Consider the following 22,583-nt stretch of genomic DNA (forward strand, 5'->3'; position numbering starts at 1 on the left):
CAGTGTTTAATACAATGGTATAGAGCTTCATAAACAAGTTTTATGCTGTGCAGTGGAATTTGAGTATAATTTTATTTATTATAACATTATTTGTGCAAGGAAAATATATTGATCTTTCGTTACAATTCCAAGACATGGTAAAGTACTTAAAAAGTGTAGTAAGTCCCATTATACAAATGCAGGATCTTCGTAAGTTTCCGTTACAAACTTCCAGAACCTGTAGAAGGGAGTACATAATATTTAGAACAGAAATTCATGTCCGGAAATGTCATCCAATGATGCTACAGAGCGTCGACGTTACAGGCACCGGCGTCTGATTCCTTGTTAACGGCACAAATTTTCAACAATGCTGGAGACGGATAACTGTATCAATCTGAGGTAAGTGTCCCTGGTTCTGAAACGAACGAGTCGAAAGATATAAGTAAAAATCATTCTGAGAGGTCTGACAGTGGAATGCATATGCTGGTACTGTTATTGCTAAGAATTCAGGATACGTAAGTTTCAGAGGTGGATGTAGGGACCAAAAAAAGGAAAAAATATCGAGTGAACATAGGCTCCAAAATGCATACCTAAGGAGCTATGAGTACACGAGTCTCTTAAGGTATGTATTTTAGATCCCATGATTACTACAATTTCTTTTTTTGTTTTGTTTTGGTCCATACTGCCATGTCTGAATGTTGCGTACCCTACAGTCTTAGCAACAACAGTCATAGGTATCAGAACAGTTTCCACTTACAACTTTCAAGTGTTTGTTTCCGTCACAGCGACCTTCACCTCAAACTGATAGATTTATCCTTCTCGTAGAATGTTTGTAACATCTTCACGAAATCACTCTGTATGTACATGCGTTTACAGGCGCCGGTGACCATAACTTTGACGCTCATTAGAGCGTTGGATGATGTTCCCGCACGTGTGTTTCTATTAAAAACATTACGTAATCACTCTTCTCTACAAGTCTTAGAAGTTTGTAACGGGAATTTCCGAACACCCTGTACAAATAGGCAAAATGGCGTTGAGATTGCAAGACTCCGCTGGGGTTAAGGCGGTAGTCAATCTGATTTGCCACTAACATGCACTGAGTGCCATCACTCAGCCCGCCCAGGTGACCGTGCGGTCTAACGCACAGCTTTCCAGGCGGGAAGGAGCACCGGTCCCCGGCACGAATCCGCTCAGCGGACTTGTGTCGAGGTGCGGTGAGCCGGCCAGTCTGTGGATGGGTTTTAGGCGGTTTTCCATATGTCTTGGTGAATGCAGGCTGGTTGCCCTTATTCCGCCTCAGCTACAGTATGTCGGCGATTGCTGCACAAAGAAGTTCTCCACGTATGCGTACACCACCATTACTCTACCAAGCAAACATAGGGGTCACACTTGTCTGGTGTGAGACGTTCCCTGGGGGGTCCACAGGGGGCCGAACCGCACACTAAGCCTGGGCTCGGTGTGGGGCGGCGGAGGGCTGGACTGCGGTAATCGTCGTGGGGTTGCGGACCACTGTGGCTGAGGTGGGAACGGAGCCTCTCCGTCGATTCTAGGTCCCCTGTTAACATAACATAACATAACCATCACTCAAGGTGCAAGGCCCCCACTGTAGTCGAGGTGTCTGTAAAGGAGTTATGCACAAGGAAATGGAGGGGAAGGGTTTGCTGTGACACGTGTGTGCCCTGATGAATATTAATAATTACTAAGCAGTGTTGGGGACTATCAGCTACTGTAATGAAACAAGGGTTACAAATCACGTACATTTATTGGTTGCCCATTCAAAGATTGCTCAGAAGAATTTTGTTTTTCCTCTCCTGTGCCAACCTCTTCATTTCAGAGTATCACTTGCAACCTATGTCCTCAATTATTTGCTGGATGTATTCCAATCTCTGTCTTCCTCTACAATGTTTTCCCTCTACAGCTCCCTCTAGTACCTTGGAAGTCATTCGCTGATGTCTTAACAAGTGTGCTATAATCCGGTCCCTTCTTCTTGTTGCTGTTTTCCACATATTCCATTCCTCTAGGATTCTGTGCAGAACCTCCTCATTCCTTATCCAATCAGTCCTTATAACCTTCAACATTCGTCTGTAGCACCACATCTCAAATGTTTCGATTCTCTTCTGTTACGATTTTCCCACAGACCATGTTTCACTACCATACAATGCTTTGCTCCAAACCTACCTTCTCAGAAATTTCTTCCTCAAATTAAGCCTATGTTTGATACTAGTAGACTTCTCTTGGCCGGGAATGCCCTTTCTGCCAGTGCTAGGCTGTTTTTGATGTCCTCCTTGCTCACTTCATCATTGGTTATTTTAATGCTTAGGCAGCAGACTTCTTTAACTTTATCTACTTCGTGACCAACAATACTAACGTTAACAGAATGAGATTTTCACTCTGCAGCGGAGTGTGCGCTGATATGAAACTTCCTGGCAGATTAAAACTGTGTGCCGGACCGATACTCGAACTCGGGACCTTTGCCTTTCGCGGGCAAGTGCTCTACCAACTGAGCTACTGAGCTACCCAAGCACGACTCACACCCCGTCCTCACAGCTTTACTTCTGCCAGTACTTCGTCTCCTACCGTCCAAACTTTACAGAAGCTCTCCTGCGAACCAAGCTTCTGTAAAGTTTGGAAGGTAGGAGACAAGGTACTGGCAGAAGTAAAGCTGCGAGGACGGGGTGTGAGTCGTGCTTGGGTATCTCAGTTGGTAGAGTACTTGCCCGCGAAAGGCAAAGGTCCCGAGTTCGAGTCTCGGTCTGGCACACAGTCTTAATCTGCCAGGAAGTTTCAATACTGACGTTAAGTTTCTCGCTGTTCTCATTTCTGCTACTTCTCATTACTTTCGTCCTTCTTCGATTACTCTCAATTCATATTCTGTAATTAGATTGTTCATTTTATTCAGTATATTGTGTAATTCTTCTTCACGTGCCCTCAGGATAGCAAAGTCATCTGCGAATCGTATCAATGATATCCTTTCATCTTGAATTTTAATTCCACTCTTGAACCTTTCCTTTATTTCCATCATTGTTTCTTTGATGTACTGATTGAACAGTAGCGGCGAAAGATTATACCATCCGAGCACTTCGTTCTTGGTCGTCCACTCTTATTACTCCCTCTTTGCTCTTGTACATAATGTATGTTACCCGTCTCTCCCTATAGCTTACACCTTTTTTTCTCAGAATTTTGAATGCCTTGCTCCATTTTACATTATCGAACGCTTTTTCCAGGTAGTGAAATCTTATGAACGTGTCTTGATTTTTCTTTAGTCTTGCTTCCATTGTCAGCCGCAACGTCATAAGTGCCTCTCGGGTGCCTTTAGCTTTTCTAAAGCCAAACTTATTGTCATCTAGCACATCCTCAGTTTTCTTTTCCATTCTTCTGTATCTTACTCCTGTCAACAGCTTGGATGTTGGAGCTGTTAAGCTAATTGTGCGATACTTCTCGCAATCTTCAGCTCTTGCAGTCTCTGGAATTGTGAGGATGATATTTTCCGAAAGTCAGATGGTATATCGCCAGACTCATACATTCTACACACCAAATTGAATAATCGTTTTGTTGCCACTTCCCCCAATGATTTTAGAAGTTCTGATGGAATATTATCTATCATTTCTGCCTTATTTCATCTTAAGTCCTCCAAAGCTCTGCTAAATTCTGATTCTAATACTGTACCCACTATCTCTTCTAAATCGACTACTGTCTCTTCTTCTATCGCATCAGACAAATGTTCCCCCTCACAGCGGCCTTCAATGTACTCTTTCCATCTATCCGCGCTCTCCTCTCATTTAACAGCGGAATCCCCGTTGCACTCTTAACGCTACCACCCTTGCTTCTTATGTCAGCGAAGGTTGTTTTGATTTTTCTTGCATGCTGAGTCAATCCTTCCTACAATAATTTCAGAAGTAATAAGGATCAAATACTCGTCACGGGAGAATGACTGCACATAGACAAATAAACGCTTGATAATCATGGACGTTAGGAAGGAAAGGACCAGACAGTTTCTCACATGATAGACCAAACGGATCAGGAATCGTGTTCTCTGACATAAATTATTAGTGGTGACTGCTTTGGAAGGTTAGTGAGTAGTAGAACCCCAAAGAGTAAAATCATTTCCGAGAAGTCATCGTACAGTGGATGATTAATTATCCTGAAGCAATGAGCCTGTACTTCTGAGAAATTTTGTACGCCGTTTCGCTGCGAAACTTACACGAGTCACGGAAGACGAGGTGTGGCGAGGTCGCAGGAGGAGACGGACGCTGGCTTGCCAAGGCTGATCTCCTCACAAATCGGCTGCTTCTCTCCAAGTCCAGAGTTTGCATCCAGATATCGAATACCTCTCTCCAGCTCCTGACACTGAGCCGCCTGACTCTTTCAAGATCCTAGCCTCAAGCGAATATGAAACTTGTATTCTCCTGCTCCTTCGTGCTGTGAGCCCTCCAAAACTGCCATTTGGTCAATCTATGATCTATTTCACCAATCAAAAATGTTTATTTCTTGTGGAAGAACATGCGACGCTTTTAGGAAGACTACAAGCGCTGAGCTATGACAACTCCTCGTTCCAAAAATTTGCGAGTGCCACCCTTTGGTAAACAGTCGCTCCCAAAGTAGCGAGCACTAACCAACCAACAGTCGTACAGCCAATACAGTCTTAATGATTACAATGAAAGCGCCAGATAAGCCTGTGGACGCACCCCAAGGCTGCTTCACGAGAGTGAGATGTTATCTTACAGGACGCGCTGTTTGCATGGGTGGCTGGTTTCTTCGGAGAAAATGCCACATTCATATTCGCCACTACAGCGAGAGCTGGAGTGTTCACTGAACACAGCACGGAAACGCTTTCTTCCGCGACCGATGCTAACCCTGTCGAAGATGCACGCCGCCCTCTGCCGTAGTGAATGGGATAGAGGGGATAAGCTGGCCAGTGTGGCTGAGCAGTTCTAGGCGCTTCAGTCTGGAACCGCGCGACCGCTACGGCCGCAGGTTCGAATCCTGCCTCGCACATGGATGTGTATGATGTCCTTAGGTTAGTTGGGTTTAAGCAGTTCTAAGTCTAAGGGATTGATGACCTCAGATGTTAAGTCCCATAGTGCTCAGAGCCATTTGAACGATTTGAATTCGATAGAGCGGACAGCTAGCTACCTGCGACTCGGGCGACCAGTGTTTACCTCCAGTCCCGTGCATGCGGTCACTCGCCTCGCCCGCTGAGGGCAAGCCGAGGCGGGCAGAAACCGCAAAGGATTTTAGAATTAAATCATCATGCACTCCCATGGAGAATACCACTGTCTTGCTTACACATTGAAAACTATCGATTAATTAGACCTTTCATATCATTCAATCAAGTTTGCTCAGTGAAAAGGAATGAAACAAGGGCTGACTACAGCCCGACGCACTTCAACATCATGGTTAGGCCTGCAGAAGAAAATGTTAAATTATCTCCAAGTGCATCTAAGATAAAACGTGGGGTTACGTACTGTGCTAGGAAAAGCAAATCATAAAAGAATTGAGGGTTTCACAATTACGGAACTGTTAGCGCACTGTTTATGTAGCAAAGTGAATATAGAGGTTGATGGAGAGAGAGAAGCTTTGGTTTGTATGTTGTTGTTGTGGTCTTCTGTCCACAGACTGTTTTGATTTAGCTCTCCATGCTAGTCTACCTTGTGCAAGCTTCTTCATCTCGGAGTAACTACTGCAACCTACATCCTTCTGAATCTGCTTAGTTATTCATCTCTTGATCTCCCTCTATGATTTTTACCCTCAACACTTCCCTCCAATACGAAGTTGGTGATCCCTTCATGCCTCACTCAAGTTGTGCCACAAATTCCTCTTCTCCCCAATTCTATTCCGTACCTCCTCCTTATTTACATGATCTACCCATCAAATTTTCAGCATTCTTCTGTAGCACCACATTTCGAAAACTTGTATTCTCTTCTTGTCTAAATTATTTATTACCCATGTTTTACTTCCATACATGGCTACACTTAATACAAATACTTTCAGAAAGTATTTCCTGACACTTAAATCTATAAATTCTGTTCTTCAGAAACGCTTTTCTTGCCACAGACAGTCTACATTCTATACCCTCTCTACTTCGATCATGATCAGTTATTTTGCTCCCTAAGTAGTGTAAGGTTGATGTATTAAGATTTTCTGAAAGTGGTGCTGATATTCAAGATAATAAAACCAGGTTAAAAGCTGTGAGCTATCTGGGGAAGTTATCCTTGCATTACCAAGCAACTGTTTCACCAGGTATCCAGTCTAGTTTACCAAGTTGCCATCCAGACTAACATTAATTATAACCTTTAATAGTCATTACGACAACGAGTGATATATATATATATATATATATATATATATATATATATATATATATATATATATATATATATAGAGAGAGAGAGAGAGAGAGAGAGAGAGAGAGAGAGAGAATTTAAATAAAAAGAAATAAATCAATTTATATTTGGACATTTATTTTAACATTGATCATTGTACCGTTATAATTTCAGCATATTAAACTTGATTCATAACTTAACTGGTGCCTTATTTAGGATTGTGAAAATGTGTGTTTCTAATCTTACGTATCACATCAGATATGGAGCCGAGGTTGGGAGACTGCATACAACACTGCATTCATAAAATATCACACGATGAAAGTTGAAATAAATGCAAGAGGAAATCAACCACAACCAACCGATTCAATTTTCACCTAAAGAAGTTACAGTTGTAGCGTTATCCTGTCTGTCATGAAATTACCACACACTGGTATACTAAATTCATACTAATTGTCTGTGAAATCTTCTCGAAAATAATAGCTGAGGGCTACTTTGATGATTACACCACATGCTTCACGTGGTCAACTTGGTTTACACAAAGAGTGTAACTCCACAATAATTTTGATAATTGAAATAAGTTACATCGAAACGCAATTTACAAAAGAAAAACCTCGAACTGGTTACTATCGTCATACTATTAAGCTTATGGGTCAAACAATCATACAAGCACGTGGTACTGGTCTCACAAAGTACACTCCACGTGGTTTGAACATAAAGAAAAGTTGCTATATTGAAAAATATTGTCAAAACGAGACGTTATAATCTCACACACATCTGCATTTAAGATTGATGATCTTAGTTAGAGTTACAGATCATCAACACGTGGTTTCACTTTGCTCACAAAGTAGTGACAAAGCAACTACTGGAAGATATTCTGAACTTCACAGTCGAATTACACTGCGTTGCAATTTAAGATAACATAAGATATTTTAGATCTAAACATGAAACAAAGGTGATTAAATTTTCAGTTAGGGTGAACTTAAGAAATCCATTGTCCTACAGACTTAGCAGAGACGCACTTAGCTGGAGATCTTATTACTTCAGACGCTCGCCGCCGACCAGCTGGCATGGACCCCTACTGAGGGTGCCTCACAGATACAAACGGAAGTGAACAGAGAGGCAGCTTCCTATACCAACATGCCAAGGGACGGACAGGACCATACCAAGAACAGACATCTCTTTGCTTTTAGAAAGCGTAGCTACTTGTTCCGACGTTGGTCCTATTGTTCTCTAGCAGACAGGTTTATCTGCTACCATCAAGCATGCAACTAGAAATAATTTGCTCATTCATCCTTTCACACAGAAGGGAAGGGGATGACAGTATCTTATCATATACACTATACAAAAGAAAGCGCATGTAGGTTCCATATGAGACTGTGCGACATGAATTACATATAAACTGTGTTTTAAAGTGTAGTAATGTGACAGATCGTTCTTCTTTGTGTGTAAAGGTAATGTGTTCCACTGCTCAGTCTCCTCCCTGATAGAGTCAAAAACACCACAGTAAATTTAGAAGTTGAAATGTATGCCTTAAATGACAACAGCTTTAAGAAATTAACATGAAAGGAATCCAACAGAGACCTTTCAGTAGCAAAACTCATCTACTACTTTAAGTGTCTCATTTCCTAATATAATTCCCTCACCGTCATCTTATTTAATTCGAGTACATTGCATTATCATCGTTTTCCTTTTGTTGATGTTCATCTTATATCCTCCTTCCAAGACACTGTCCATTCTGTTCAACTGCTCTTCCAGGTCCCTTGCTGTCTCTGACAGAATTACAATGTCATCTTCCAACCTCGAATTTTTATTTCTTCTCCGTGGATTTTAATTCCTACCCCAAATTTTCCTTTTGCTTTCTGTACTGCTTGCGCAATATACAGATTAAATAACATCGGGGATAGTCTACAACCCTGTCTTACTCCCTTTTCAACTGCCGCTTCCCTTGCTTGCCCTTCTACTTGGTTTGTATATCACACATATTACGAGTATGTCAAAACTGTGATGCTGACCATAGACATACATAACTGGATCGGCAAATGCGCGTCTTTTACCGAAGCCTTGTGTTCTCTGAAGTAAGATGTCAGCGTCAGGAAATTTGTGTATGGAACTATTACGGTTTTCTGGAACGAAGTGACGTTATTAGCTTTACGATGTGGTCCGAGCAAGTTATGCAGGTGAACAAATAAGTGCCCGAAACCGATAAAGATATTAAATACCTTTTATGCAAGAGGTTGTATATTATTTCATTATATCCGATTGCAGTTGTTAGGAAAGGATAAAATGCAAAATATTTGAGTACTAGTTGAATTTAGCACACGCAATTAGAACCTATTACAGAGAAACGTCAAGTTACACGTAGAAACCTTTAAGGCAGACTGTAGTTTTCGTATGAACACTCAAATGAATAAGGACACCTGTTATCAATGACAAATAGCACTTTATATTTATAGCAGAACATTCTTAATTCTTAACGAGCATTCTATTAGAAGGAAAGCCGCAGATGATCTTTAAGCTACGGCTGTTAATATTAGATTTATTAAAGCCCTTAAATGCACATAAATTATGTAAACACTGGCTGTACTTCAATTAAGACTAAAGTGTAATATAATTGTTAAGGATTACATACAGTACAAAGGCAACAATACGCAAGATCTTTCTTATTATACTTGCACCGAAACATTACCTTCCTTGTATTTCCGTCTGCTGTACGAAAAATTATAACCAAACACGACGCATGTAGTGATCATTGTGTCCAAACTCTAAAGATAACGTAGTTACATCATATTATCCTCATTTCTTACTACTACTTTATTAGTACAGAGACAGCTGTTTGCACTTCATTCGTGATCCGTATTGCAGTTCTAAAGCGCGCGCTTCAATGACACCAGTGATACTGTATACGTTATTGCCAGGCAAGTAATGTGTGTCTGTGACGCTGTTACACCATTAAAGGCATCAAAGATCAGTGATAGAATGAAGCCAATATGAGATTTACTTAGGTACTAAGCTGTATAGGACTTGGAAGACAAGGTGGAAACCTTTTTTGCACTACTAACTTCACAGTTAAGCGCTCATAAACTCCTTCCGGGAAACTTCTAATGTGGTATGATGAACATGCTTGGTCCTCCACTCCAATGTACTGCAATGAACGCAGTTTTCCTCATTGCAAATGCAGATATAATTGAAGACAGCATAAAAGTGCTACGCAAGAAAACTATCATGCAACTAATGCCAAAGATATATCAGCTTTGTTTCACAGTTCCTGGGTGTAGAGAGGAATACTTCACTACGGTTCAACCGTCATTAGTATCGACACTGAAACATTATTAGATTTATAGGTACCGTCCAAATATTATTCTCCATTTTCCCTGCACGAGAAATATAACGATGCTGGTAAAGAAACACAACGGCAACAAACACACAAAGCTGTTGTTAGCAGGAATTACTTAGACTCTAATGGTGGGATGGAAACTGCAGGAATGAAACTAGTTTTCCATCCGTTTTTGCAAAAGTCTGGCGTAAGATACATACAGTATTTAGGAGACAGAGGCTCTAGTGCCTGTAAGACAATAGCTGAAAGTCAGCTCTATGTACAAGACCGCAGTATTGAAAAACTTGAGTGCTTAGGCTATACTCAGCGGAGGATGGGTGGACAACGGCGACTCAGATGACTTGTCGCAGACAATAAAGGCAAGATACAGGAAGATACAAGGCCACTGGGAGGAAATGAAGGCTAACAAACAATTGGCAGCCTACAAGTATGTTATGACCGTGCAATCAGAAATAACTGGACTATATTAAGAATGCAGTATGAGCTATTTGACCTTATTACTAGTTGACAGACAATACACGACAACATGGTCTATGTTCCAACAGCAGCGCAAATTCCTGAAAAGCAAGAGAAGTGTGGAAGCTTATAAACATTAGAATAATCTTCCTGATGAGATCATAACGGCCACTATACCAACCCCTTGAGCACTGGCTTCGGCAGGACCTCTATGAAAGTGTCTGCATGGCGAAATGCAGAACCCAAATCAAAACTTCAGTGGACATATCTGGAACGAATGCTCAAAGACTGTGGTTGTTCCAATTTGGTTGCGAAGCCTTCTGTTTTGGAAGCTCAACAGGGTTTAATGATGGGAATGTAGCAAAACTTCATATCCTCGAGAAGTTGGATATTACAGCTAGCATCTCCACTGAGTTAATACAGCAGATAGTCGATGAGCATCGAACCTCGAAGGAAGTAGCTTCAGTGCAGCGAATAGAAAAAAAAAAAAACTGATAGACCAAGTAGCAGAGGAGCTAAAAGAGCTGCGCGGATGATGATGATGAACAACTGGAATATGGATATGGGTAGTTTTAGCCAAGGTTATGATTGAAGAAACTTTTGTGCAACATAAAATTTCCATCATTTAACAACGCATAATACAATGCCAGAAAAATAATTATTATACCGTTTTAGAGGTTACCAATCTACTCAAGATTTTAGAAAAAGTAATGTACAATCGGCCTTATCTTATCCCAAATAGCATACTGTGAAAGTCACAGTTTCGATTTATAAAGGGTTCTGATATTGAGAAGGTTATCTACACCTACAATGAAAATGTGCTTAATTCATTACACAAAAAAACGTGCAGTAAGAGTTATATGTGGTGTGAACTCAAGAACATCCTGCAGAAGCCTGTTTAGGGAACTAGGTATACTAACTACTGCTTCTCAACATATTTTTTCCTTAATGAAATTTGTCATTAAAAATATATCGCTTTTTCAAACTAACAGCTCAATTCATGGAATAATCTTCACAAGGATTTAAAGTCACTTAGTCTTGTACAAAAATGTGTACATTATTCAGGAACACACTTTTTCAATAACTTGCCAGCAGCAATAAAAAGCTTAACAACCAATGAAATTCTGTTTAAGAGAAGCCTAAAGGATTTACTGGTGGTCAACTCCTCCTACTCCATTCATGAATTTCTCAGTAGAACTAACTGACTTGTGTGTGTGGTACAACTTCTGCACAATCTCAGTGCAGTAATGTGTTCATTGTAAATAAGTATTATAGTGGTTGTATTGCACGTTTATTACCTTATAAATAAATAAATAAACTTTTTTATTTTAGATTCGGTGCATTAGTATTTGTAAAGTGACTCTTTCATATAGTGTTCATTAAGAAATGACGATCATTCCACTTGAGACCTGTGGAATATAAATTATCTTATTTGTTTCAGTAGTATATATTTCTCATGTATTATTGTTTTTCTGACATGTTCTACATCCTGGAGGACCTCCTCACTACGGATCAATTGGAATGAAAGTAAATCTAATCTAATCTAATCTAATCGAAGTACATGAAATTCTTATATTTACAGATCAAGAACACAAGCGGTTCTGAAGCACCAGCTATAGACTAACGCTGAAACGCTCACATTACTACGTGGTGTAAGCTCCACAGGCTGCATTGCAGGCGCTGATTCTGAGACACAGTCGATCGTACATAGGGCGAATACTGTCCTGAGATACGTTATGCCATGCCTGGACGACCTGTTCACGTAGTTCTGTAAAAGTTGTTGGTTGAGTAGTCCCATCATATCCCACACGTTTTCCATTGAGGGCAAGTGCGGGGACCATGCTTGCCCATCAGTTATATCGAAAACAGCTAATTAAGAATCTTGTCACTTCCTGGATAAATTTATGTGGGCGCCCAAGAGGCAGCAGCATTATTGGTCCCCATGGGATATTTGTGTATTATGTGAGCCCTACTTGACGAGTCCCATAATGACAGTTTATCACTTTAACACATAAACTTACGTCTTGCGTTACTCTCATTAACTGCAAAAATGTGACTCAGTGATTAACGGAAATAGTAAAAAGCAGAGTTTACGTGACAAAGATTCTACGATTACTATTGAAAAAAGAGAAATTAGCAATAGCCCGATTATGGTCAGCAATTATAGAAACCGATAAATAATTCAGTACTTGCTCATTGATATAACGAATCAAAATCAATGTAGCGATACTTTTGATATTTACCAATTGTGAAGATGGTAAAAGGGATAAAGAGTTGAGGATACAAGGAAAGATTTAAGAATAAATACCCTAAACGAAAATTGAAAGAAATCGGAAGTCTGTAAGAAACTTTTTGTCAACAGAAACTTTCGCGATGCCATGAATTCGATAAAATTTTCTCGGTTTACAAGCCGTGTCACTTCGAATAAAACACACGAGCTGTAGATAGCTGTCTACGCTATCCACCTCAGGATTAAAATCACTGACTGTCAGTGCTGACGCCGTGTTCTGCTTATAGATACATAACGCCAGCGTCTGGAGCCTTCCAGAGAGAGCCGGAGTGACTCATATGTGCAGGCAAGTTGGGCTGATCCTGGCAGCTCCGTCCAGCCGGGCGACCGAGTGTCGTCAGAGCGCGCGAGGGGCCGCCACCGCGCTTCAGACTGCCGCTCCCGCGTCCAAACAAGCGTCAAGTATCCGCCTTTGCTTTCGCTCAGCGCCCAGTGCTCGTCCTCATGCCCTGCTAGGTGTGTGTACCCCTGGTGTCTGTTAAGGGGCTCCGGAAAGGCTCAAAATCATGAAAAGTTCAATTTTTACTTTTTTGCGTTTTCTGAATCTCCAGACTATTACCTTTTAATAGATATATAATTTATTCAATTCCGAAGACTTCAACTATTTTTAAATTTTTTTTGAACTGTGTTCTACATGGGCGTGACCCACTGTGGCGCTGTTAAAGTGCTGTCAAATGGTGTTATTATTAACGTCCGTGTTCATCAGGTACATTTTAGTGATGTGAGATAAAGTATGTGTTGTGGCTAACCTGTGATGGTTCAATATATATCGCTGGTGTGATTGTCGATTGTTTCATGTTTATTTACTCTGTCGTTATCTCGAAAATATTCGTAATTAATTCTGTTTCTTGAGTCTCTGTTTTGTTGAAGTATAATAATGAGTAAAAGAAAAGTTATTAGAAATCCTCTGAAGGCTTTTAAGAAAAGGAGAAATGTTGGAAAGCCAAAGGTATGTGTTATTACTGTAAACAATAAAGACGATAACCAAGTGAGTGAACCTAACCTCTCAAATACACCTGGCCATAGCAGTCAAAGTGGGAAAGAAAATACTTCACAGAAGAAGCTTGGTTCAATGAGTGAAAACTATGAATGTTTTATGGGCGAATCGGATGTGAATGAAATATTTGATATGTCGGTTCTCAAAGGAATTTGTTCAAACTGTGTAAGATGTATTCATTGTAGTGAAGTTGGTCTGGATCTCTCCATAATAAAGCACGTAGGACTTGCTAGTGAAATACAACTGAAATGTGATAAGTGTTCATACATGACCACCTTTTGGAACAGTGTTGCAGTAACTGCAACTGAAGAAAATGGTAAAAAAATCTACGAACACAACATTAGATTTGTTTATTCCTTGCGTTCAGTTGGTAAGGGTGCTACTGCAGGTGCAATTTTCTGTGGCATCATGAATCTTCCAAATCCCCCAACCAAGTTTACGACCTATAATAAATTAATAGGGTCTAAAGTAGAAGATGTCTGTATAGAATCTATGAAGAACGCTGTGGAAGAGGCAGTAATGGAAAATAATGGTAACAGAGATTTGACTGCAGCGTTCGATGGTATCTGGCATAAACGGGGACACACATCTCTTCATGGTGTACTATCTGCCACCAGTATGTATACAGGGAAAGTATTGTAGATGTCCACAAAAATATAAAGGTACACATGAAAATAATTGCAAAGCTAACTATAGTGGCAGTAGTGGAGGAATGGAAGTGGCTGGTGTTGCCAGTATATTCCAGCGTTCTGAGGCGTGTGATAAAGTGCGATATGTTAATTACCTTGGTGACGGTGATTCTAAAAGTTTCAAACATGTTCAAGGACTGAAGCCGTATGGTGATGATGTTGTAGTGCAGAAATTTGAGTGTATTGGACACGTACAGAAGCGAATGGGAACAAGACTTCGGCGACTGAAAGCTTCGTACAAAAAACAAAAACTCAGTGATGGTAAAGGGTTGGATGGGAAGGGAAGGTTAACTGACAGTGTAATTGACAAAATACAGAACTATTATGGAATGGCTATTAGGCAAAATACACAAAGTGTCGACGAAATGAAGAAGGCTGTTTGGGCTCTTTGTTTTCATACTTCTTCAACCGATGAAAATCCCCAACATAGCTTGTGTCCCAAAGAAGAAGACAGTTGGTGTAAATATAACAAAGGATTGTTAACTGGTGAAGTGTACACTCATAAGCATAGTCTGCCTCATGCAATAATGGAGGTGATGAAACCTATTTTCAGAGACTTAGCAGCACCTGAACTGTTGAAAAAGTGTATTCACGGAAATACTCAAAACCCCAATGAAAGTGTAAATAGCGTTATATGGTCGAGAATCCCCAAGACTGTATTTGATGGAATAGAAACACTTCACTTTGGTGTGTATGATGCAGTTGCGACTTTCAATGATGGCAAAATTGTAAGGTGCAAGGTATTTAGAAATATGGGAATGAAGATAGGTTCTAACATCTACATCTACATCTACATCTATACTCCGCGAGCCACCTTACGGTGTGTGGCGGAGGGTACTTATTGTACCACTATCTGATCCCCCCTTCCCTGTTCCATTCACGAATTGTGCGTGGGAAGAACGACTGCTTGTAAGTCTCCGTATTTGCTCTAATTTCTCGGATCTTTTCGTTGTGATCATTACGCGAGATATATGTGGGCGGTAGTAATATGTTGCCCATCTCTTCCCGGAATGTGCTCTCTCGTAATTTCGATAATAAACCTCTCCGTATTGCGTAACGCCTTTCTTGAAGTGTCCGCCACTGGAGCTTGTTCAGCATCTCCGTAACGCTCTCGCGCTGACTAAATGTCCCCATGACGAATCGCGCTGCTTTTCGCTGGATCATGTCTATCTCTTCTATTAATCCAACCTGGTAAGGGTCCCATACTGATGAGCAATACTCAAGAATCGGACGAACAAGCGTTTTGTAAGCTACTTCTTTCGTCGGTGAGTCACATTTTCTTAGAATTCTTCCTATGAATCTCAACCTGGCGCCTGCTTTTCCCACTATTTGTTTTATGTGATCATTCCACTTCAGATCGCTCCGGATAGTAACTCCTAAGTATTTTACGGTCGTTACCGCTTCCAATGATTTACCACCTATGGCATAATCGTACTGGAATGGATTTCTGCCCCTATGTATGCGCATTATATTACATTTATCTACGTTTAGGGAAAGCTGCCAGCTGACGCACCATGCATTAATCCTCTGCAGGTCCTCCTGGAGTACGTACGAGTCTTCTGATGTTGCTACTTTCTTGTAGACAACCGTGTCATCTGCAAATAGCATCACGGAGCTACCGATGTTGTCAACTAAGTCATTTATGTATATTGTAAACAATATAGGTCCTATCACGCTTCCCTGCGGTACTCCCGAAATTACCTCTACATCTGCAGATTTTGAACCGTTAAGAATGACATGTTGTGTTCTTTCTTCTAGGAAATCCTGAATCCAATCACAAACCTGGTCCGATATTCCGTAAGCTCGTATTTTTTTCACTAAACGTAAGTGCGGAACCGTATCAAATGCCTTCCTGAAGTCCAGGAATACGGCATCAATCTGCTCGCCAGTGTCTACGGCACTGTGAATTTCTTGGGCAAATAGGGCGAGCTGGGTTTCACATGATCTCTGTTTGCGGAATCCATGTTGGTTATGATGAAGGAGATTTGTATTATCTAAGAACGTCATAATACGAGAACACAAAACATGTTCCATTATTCTACAACAGATTGACGTAAGCGAAATAGGCCTATAATTATTCGCATCTGATTTATGACCCTTCTTGAAAATGGGAACGACCTGCGCTTTCTTCCAGTCGCTAGGTACTTTACGTTCTTCCAGCGATCTACGATAAATTGCTGATAGAAAGGGGGCAAGTTCTTTAGCATAATCACTGTAGAATCTTAAGGGTATCTCGTCTGGTCCGGATGCTTTTCCGCTACTAAGTGATAGCAGTTGTTTTTCAATTCCGATATCGTTTATTTCAATATTTTCCATTTTGGCGTCCGTGCGACGGCTGAAGTCAGGGACCGTGTTACGATTTTCCGCAGTGAAACAGTTTCGGAACACTGAATTCAGTATTTCTGCCTTTCTTCGGTCGTCCTCTGTTTCGGTGCCATCGTGGTCAACGAGTGACTGAATAGGGGATTTAGATCCGCTTACCGATTTTACATATGACCAAAACTTTTTAGGGTTCTTGTTTAGATTGTTTGCCAATGTTTTATGTTCGAATTCGTTGAATGCTTCTCTCATTGCTCTCTATACGCTCTTTTTCGCTTCGTTCAGCTTTTCCTTATCAGCTATGATTCGACTACTCTTAAACCTATGATGAAGCTTTCTTTGTTTCCGTAGTACCTTTCGTACATGATTGTTATACCACGGTGGATCTTTCCCCTCGCTTTGGACCTTAGTCGGTACGAACTTATCTAAGGCGTACTGGACGATGTTTCTGAATTTTTTCCATTTTAGTTCCACATCCTCTTCCTCAGAAATGAACGTTTGATGGTGGTCACTCAGATATTCTGCGATTTGTGCCCTATCACTCTTGTTAAGCAAATATATTTTCCTTCCTTTCTTGGCATTTCTTATTACACTTGTAGTCATTGATGCAACCACTGACTTATGATCACTGATACCCTCTTCTACATTCACGGAGTCGAAAAGTTCCGGTCTGTTTGTTGCTATGAGGTCTAAAACGTTAGCTTCACGAGTTGGTTCTCTAACTATCTGCTCGAAGTAATTCTCGGACAAGGCAGTCAGGATAATGTCACAAGAGTCTCTGTCCCTGGCTCCAGTTCTGATTGTGTGACTATCCCATTCTATACCTGGTAGATTGAAGTCTCCCCCTATTACAATAGTATGATCACGAAACTTCTTCACGACGTTCTGCAGGTTCTCTCTGAGGCGCTCAACTACTACGGTTGCTGATGCAGGTGGTCTATAGAAGCATCCGACTATCATATCTGACCCACCTTTGATACTTAACTTAACCCAGATTATTTCACATTCGCATTCGCTAATAACTTCACTGGATATTATTGAATTCTTTACTGCTATAAATACTCCTCCACCATTGGCGTTTATCCTATCCTTGCGGTATATATTCCATTCTGTGTCTAGGATTTCGTTACTGTTCACTTCCGGTTTTAACCAACTTTCCGTTCCTAATACTATATGCGCACTATTTCCTTCAATAAGAGATACTAATTCAGGAGCCTTGCCCTGGATACTCCTGCAGTTTACCAATATTACGTTAACTTTTCCTGTTTTTGGTCTCTGAGGACGGACGTTCTTTATCAACGATGATAATGTCCTCTCTGGTAAGCCGTCAGGTATTTTATCGTTTCGCCCAAGGGGGGGTCCCACTAACCTAAAAAACCCCCGTGTGCACGCCACACTTACTCTGCTACCCTAGTAGCTGCTTCCGGTGTGTAGTGCACGCCTGACCTGTCTAGGGGGGCCCTACAGTTCTCCACCCAATAACGGAGGTCGATGAATTTGCAACCATTATAGTCGCAGAGTCGTCTGAGCCTCTGGTTTAGACCCTCCACACGGCTCCAAACCAGAGGACCGCGATCGACTCTGGGCACTATGCTGCAGATATTAAGCTCAGCTTGCACTCCGCGTGCGATGCTGGTTGTTTTCACCAAATCAGCCAGCCGCCGGAAGGAACCAAGGATGGCCTCAGAACCCAAGCGGCAGGCGTCATTCGTTCCGACATGTGCTACTATCTGCAGCCGGTCACACCCAGTGCGTTCAATAGCTGCCGGAAGGGCCTCCTCCACATTACGGACGAGACCCCCCGGCAAGCACACCGAGTGCACACTGGCATTCTTCCCCGACCTACCCGCTATTTTCCTGAGGGGCTCCATAACCCGCCTAACGTTGGAGCTCCCTATAACTAATAGGCCCGCCTTCTGTGACTGTCGGGACCTTGCCGGAGAATCGGCCACTGGCCCAACAGGCGAGGCATCCTGTGGTGGCTCGGAAACGATGTCATCACCACTAGGAAGCACCCCGTACCTGTTGGAAAGGGGTAAGGCAGCTGCCACGCGGCCAGATCCCACCTTCGCCTTTCGGCCAGGCACGCGCGAGCCCACCACTGTCCGCCATTCACCCTGGAGTGATGGCTGACCGGTAAGATGCTCACTGCCGGAAGACGCAGCGACATCAGGGGTTCCATGTGATTCCAAGGCCACCGAAGTAGGCATAGGTCTCACCACAGTTGCCCCAACGCCACTACGAGCCGACGCCTGCGCCTCGAGCTCGATGAGCCTAACAGACAAAGCCTCCATCTGCCCCCGAAGAGTGGCCAATTCTCCTTGCGTCCGCTCACAACAACCACAGTCCCTACACATGACTATGTTTACCCTACACTATACGGTGACAAATTCCCAAGATAATCTTCTGATGAGCTACTCTGATAAGCAAGAAACACTCACAGAAATACGAGACGCGAAAACTACGCTAGGTTTTCCCAGAAAAACTATTTAAAAGCTAAGCGCAGCAAATAAGTACAAAAACGCTTTATACAAACAGTACTCGCTGCTGCTGGCGCTCTCGCATGGTACGAGCGATGCTTGCTTTAGATAAGGGACGCCTTCGGGCTGCAGACAGGGCTGTAAAGAGTCTAGAAATACAAGCAAGAGTTTACAGGAGGAGGAACAAGAGGAAGCTGAAGGAGGAGTTTGCAGAGGACCTGGAATGCACTAAGAAGCTAATCCAATCTTCGTCGCTCGATTCCCAAAACTTTTATTTTCTCATACTAATTACATGTTTTCTAAGGATCTTCCAAACATATTTGTTTCAAACTTTCAGTAAATGTTACACAGTACCTTCTGCATAATTTAACACAGCCTTTTTCCAAAAAACTGTATATTTTTGAATATATAAATAAAAAATTGCAAAAAAAGTTGTGAATTTTCATTACAATTGAAAAAAAATCATCTTTAATAACTGAACTAAAATTTTGTAAAATCCCTGTGTTAAGTTGTAGCCCATATTCCAATAAATAATCTGTAAAAAGTTCAACTTCCTACCTCAAATACTTTGTGAGGAAAGATGTAATTTATAAGCGTTATTTTAATATTGCAAGTATAGGGCATTCCGGAGCCCCTTAAAATTGTTGCTGTTTATCCTAATTTCGTTCGCTTCTTTTATAAATTCCAATATGATGATGCTTGAGCCAAAACTCCCGTCTTTTAAAATGGTATTTTACACCCATTTTCTAGGCAATATTCAGTCACGGCCGATTTCTCAAGTTCCCTTGTTTGTTGCATCGTGAATGCTTTGCACGAAGCTCAGTAACAGGGCGAGTAGTTTGACTAACGTAAACGCAAACACATTGACAGGGGACACCATAAATCTCAGGAACTCGAAGACCGCTATTGTCTTATCTGGGTGCAAAATATCTTTTATCCTGCACGTGGGCCGGAACACTGGTCTCAGTCCATGTCTCTTCAGCAGGCGTCCTATCATGCCAGTAGCTGCTCCACAGCACTGAAGGAATGCAGCTGCCTCAGCCCCTACCGCCAATTCACGATGCTTCTATCGTCGGTGGCATCTGAAAGCTTTTGGAATGTCTCCCTTGCACTAACCACTTTCCCTGAACACACACTTCAAATGCTACAAGTCAGACTCTAGACTGTCGTCATCAGAAATAATGTTTGCCCTTTGTACCAGAGTGTCAGGACCGCTTTCTTGTGTAGATGGCGGTGAAAACTGTTGGTGTTCACGTACCTGTCGGTGTGTGTGGATTTCCTGTACACTGAATGATCATTCCGGCCTTCTACCTTCCTTTCAACCAAAATATCCAAGCCCTCCTTCTCCAACTCGATAGCAAATTTAATTGTTGGTTGGTTGGTTCATTTTGGAGAGAGGACCAAACAGCGAGGTCATCGGTCCCATCGGATTATGGAAGGATGGGGAAGGAAGTCGGCCGTGCCTTTTCAAAGGAACCATCCCGGCATTTGCCTGAAACTATTTAGGGAAATCACGGAAAACCTTAACCAGGATGGCCGGACGCAGGTTTGAACCATCGTTCACCCGAATGCGAGTCCAGTGTGCTAACCACTGTGCCACTTCGCTCGGTAGCGGATTTAATGTTGGGATGGACAATGTTCACTTGGTCGACGAACTGCTACAGTGCAGTTTCACCACGAGGCCATATCAAGGTGTCATTTACGTACCCTGGGTAGCAAGACAGACGCAACCTCGCAGTTCTCTGACCTTGCTCCTCAAAGTGCTCAATGGAAAAATCGTACCAGTCCCTCGCGCCTGGTGACATCACTTGCAGCTACTATTCTGGCAACTAATTCCACCTCCATATCATCTGGGGTCTCATATACAAGTGATTTTAGATGACCCCATAGCAAATAATCAAGAGGATAAGAGATCTCGCAGGCCATGTAATAGGATGTCGTCTCCTAATCCAGCGACTAGGAAATACTATGCCGGTACTGCACCTCTCTGAATAGCACTGAGTAATGAACGGGTCTGCCATTGCTTCATAGCGCGTTCTGTCATGGGACAATGAGAATACGATACGACAGAGCCATCTTATGGACAAGTAAAGTAAACAAAACCTGCATCATGCCTTCCTGGTAATCAGGCTCGTCGTCCTTGTTTCCTTGTAGGAGCTAAAGAAGGTACATGTAAATAAAGAGCACATTACGTGGAAATTTGTGCACGTGTTAATCAAAAATCAGATGGAAAACAGTAATGCTAGACAAGTTTACTTCCATATCTGCGAAAGCTGGCTTCTCCGACACCAGGTTTCCTGTCTCAAAATCATCAGTGGAGTATTCTCTATTTCGTGGTGCATTTTTTCACGCTTTTACGGAAACACCCTGTACAAGGAACTTGTAGACCACGCAGGTGGAGGACTCTCGGTCAAGGCTCTCAAACATGTAAGCACTGGAAAAAATATACGAATGTTATTTAAGAGGCGGAATACCACAACAGACAATTTACCCAATACGTGAAATGAAGAAGAAGCATTAACCAATAGTTTCATCCTTCGGACAGCAGTTGTACCAGAATTAAATATTTTTGCTCCAAAAAGTTCGTGTCATTTAGAAAAATCACGCGGTGGCTTAAAATCAGGAAATATATAAAACAGTATGTTTAGATGTTGCTCGTCAGTTACCAGCATGTTGGTTCCTGTTGAAGTTGTGGCAGGACTTAGTGATCATATGTAACGTTGTTATTCAAATGTCACACGCAGTTCAGCAGGTTACATTATATTTGCCGATGTATGAATGTTATCGGGAAACCGAAAGTCATGAATACAATGCGCAAGTGCTGAAGTATTGAAATTACTTGCACGTGATATTTTGTAGTCACGCTACCGTTTTTACTGACATCATTTAATGTGCTTTAAAATAGCTTAGTCTTTTATAACAAGGCGCCCGATGATGATATTATGTGACCACAACTGGATGAGAATAAGTGTTCTGACATAGCGAAACAGCAGCATTAGTTGTAAATGTGGTGTTTAATAAATATGTATAAGATGGTTGGCACCACCTCCCAAATTTGTACGTTGTCCGTGTGGTTTAGGTAATTTTAAACTAACTGTTGAGAATATATAGGAAAATACCTTTAGTTGTTGCTTATTAAAAAATTCACGTAACTTTTGGAAACAGCATCTGTCTACTTGTTACATGTTCTTAAGTCGCACCTTCTATGAACTCAGCTTGCAGACATAAGTAACTTGTATGTACTTAAAAAAATACTGAATAAAACAAAGTACTGTAAGAAGCGTAGTAAGGTAACTTATTTAAAAGTCCATTGATGGATGAATTTGATATTAATCAAAGGAATTTAACATTTTGGACAACACATGCGTGATCGTGTGATTCTCATTTCTAAAAAAACTATATTTTGTGTACAAAACTGAGGGAAAAGTTTTTGCTACGAAAGAGTCGATGATCTTATAGACCATATTTACGTTATATGTGTAATAAATTTCTTAGATAGGAGCTAGGAGCCTAGCTGTTCGCAGTTTCCTTTCTATTTTAAGCCTCCTTAATGTAAGGATTATGGGCTGTAATTGTAATAATTTCACAATACGCTAATTTATCTTGAGTTCCTTATGTGAAATTTTATTATTAATCCTCCAGTCCTCAAGTTTAATTTCATTATTCATTGTATTATGACTTGTTTTCAGAATATCTAGGAGGTGCCGGTACGGTAG

This window comes from Schistocerca americana, chromosome 3, assembly GCF_021461395.2.
Source record: "Schistocerca americana isolate TAMUIC-IGC-003095 chromosome 3, iqSchAmer2.1, whole genome shotgun sequence".
Taxonomy (NCBI): domain Eukaryota; kingdom Metazoa; phylum Arthropoda; class Insecta; order Orthoptera; family Acrididae; genus Schistocerca; species Schistocerca americana.